The sequence below is a fragment of the Pinus tabuliformis genome, chromosome 2_1 (assembly GCF_031772625.1).
Source record: "Pinus tabuliformis cultivar Carrire ecotype Pingquan chromosome 2_1, CPIR1, whole genome shotgun sequence".
Lineage (NCBI taxonomy): Eukaryota > Viridiplantae > Streptophyta > Pinopsida > Pinales > Pinaceae > Pinus > Pinus tabuliformis.
The window spans coordinates 28,273,262-28,276,063 of NC_142299.1; positions in this window are offsets into that span (position 1 = coordinate 28,273,262).

Consider the following 2,802-nt stretch of genomic DNA (forward strand, 5'->3'; position numbering starts at 1 on the left):
TTGAAGACCCCGGATCTAGTTTCATCCATCCGGGCTGTGATATATATTCAGGAAATATAAAGACATTTGATATGTACATCATTGCAGCAGATGATCATCCTACTCAAAGGATGATAATTTCAGCAGAGAATTATCAGTCTACCATCAGACGATCGTCTGTTCTATGTACCAAAATGAATTTATAAAGCTGAGCATGGGAATGCCCGCCTCAGCTAGATCATGAAAGTAGAATAATGTATTGTATTGTATTTATTACAAGACACCTCTCAGCGATTGAATGAACTTCGGATCCTCCTGATAAAGCATTTCACCCGATAAACGACCTCATACTTTAGGGGGCAACTGTTATAGACATTTTTGTGCCTTACAGCATGAAGCATGAAATGTCGATAATCTGAGGGATCCAAAGTCCCTGAACATGTTGTTCCTACCCCTAGAGGAACAAGGTCAGCAAACCGCAACACTAAATATCAGTTCTCCACCTGAAAACACTCAAAAACAAGCTAATTCTGGATCATGTCAACTGCTCCACTGAGCATCTGCGCTGAATGTCAACTGCTCCACTCTGTACCTGCGCTGAATGTCAACTCTAATGAAGGCTACCTGCGCTGGGCGAGATTGGCCAAGTGGCACAGTCATTCTGCAAGGTGTCAAATGCCCAGGAAGCTTCCAAAATGACACTTGGATCAGGGAATTCGCCTTGTGATGAGTAAGAGGATCTAGATCTCCAAGTGGAAGCAAGAAACTCCAAGTGGACTCAAGAACTGAAGAATAACTGAAGTGGGAGAGGACACTAGTCAGCTCCATGCCAAGCTCAAGCTGACTCATTCTTTCTCCAAAAATCCTATATATAGAGCTCTCTCATGAGGTCTATGGAGGCTGGAATCTTGTGAATGTAAGGAAGTGTTGTTGGTTTGTGCATAGAACTATTGGGTGATTGCTTTGAAGGAGGTGAAGAGGAGATTTCTTTCTGCTGGGAGGTGTTGCTGGATTGGGCCTCTTATGGTTGTAACACTCTCAGAACTTTACTTCTTCCATTAATAAAGAATTTGAGGTTCTTCTATATGCATGTGTCTTTGTGGCGTATTTATACTTGTATGTTTGATTTATTCTAATCCTTGAATCAGTTATGGATGTATGCTTCTTGTAGTTTCCCTTTCTTGTGCTTTTGTAGGATGTCTGTGTAGCTGGGCCAGTGAAAGAGCAAGGAGCTGGGAGCAAGCAGCAAAGAGGGAAGATTGGATCAACCATTAGCGGAAGATAACGGTTAGTGGATCTCTTTCTCCTCTCTCTTACATCTCATAAAGAAGTAATCTTGAATAGCTTTGCGTTCGGTTGTTGCTGAGGTACTATCACCCTTAGAGTGGGATAGGGTCATTCCGTATTGGATACTTTTCCCAACAACACTAGCATAGGTTGTCGGTGTATGAGGTGCAAGCACCCAACCAGCTTAGAATTGGTAGCCCAAAGCCACCCCAAAAAACCGGTTCACTAGTAGTCAACGCCAAGGTTAGTAAGGAATCATGGAAGTTGCGGATACCACGGTTTCGCTAGGCCTGTAATAGATGACAACAGGGAGCTCAGAAAAGATAGGGTAGCCATAGGCCCTGCATCATCAATAAACTAGGGGTATGACCAAGGAAGCAAAGTGCGCAGAGAAGGGACGGATCCAGCAATGTAACACAGGAATGAGCTATGACCCTGCTATCATGGCTGTGCCCACACTTATGGAAGAACACACCTGTCAACAGACTGGCTACCTAGGCACTCGAAAGGTGCTTGCAGCCCGGGCTAGCAGGGAAGTTGCGAACTTGCACCAAAGGTGCGAGCACTTGACTAGAAGTAGAAACTATAGTCTCAGCACCCCAAGCAGTTGAAAGAAGGCATGGTACTATAAACAAGTCTGCAGAAGGACAGCATGGCAAAATGATTCTTTACCAAGTAAGGCAGTCCACAAGATCGCAGTTGCGCCCCAAGGATTGCACTACAACGAGGAAAAGTTAGAAGATGACCGTTAGCAACATTAGTCTTGACAAGAAAGTCAGGTTACATCAGAGAGGAGCGAGCAATGGGACATTAAGATGAGAGTTTCAGACTAGATATGCCAAGATCTGCCGACTAGACAAGGAGGGAAGGGATTTTTTCAAATCTCATAATCTATGGCTGGCACTAGAATATTGGCACTTTGAACTAGCGAAGAGCAGTGAGTACTCGGCTACCAGGCACCCCATGAGTACCATGGCCAGAACTCGAGCATGGTTTGCAGAGGAAATGCAACTCAATCAGGAAGAGCCCGAGGACGTGACTCAGGTTCCTGAAGTTCTTAAGTCTCCACGCACACTGTGACCCAGCAAGAACAAGCAAGTGGTAGGAATAGTCCGGGCCTCACCAAGAGTCAAAAAATGGTTGATAGGTGACAAAGGCAAAGCAGTCACCACCGAACTCACTAAGGATGATGACGACCTGCAAGCCCTGATTGATCAGATCGATGCACAAGCTGAGGAAGAAGATGTTGCATTCCAACTTTCGTCACTACCTTCATATATTTCTCCATGGACCGGGACGACCAAGATACCGAAGGATGTGGATGATGCAAAAACTACACTCCAGAGCCCGCTTCTTCTAGATGACATAAGGTTCGAAGGGTTGCCGATGGGGTGAGTTCTAGGCATCAAGTTTGAAGATTGGGACCTTGCAGACAATGACAAATTCCCCGAATTGGCTGGAGACACATTATTTCGATAGAAGTGGTTACTATGTGTGGAGAAGGCGGGACTACTGAATCTCAGGTGCATACCTCAC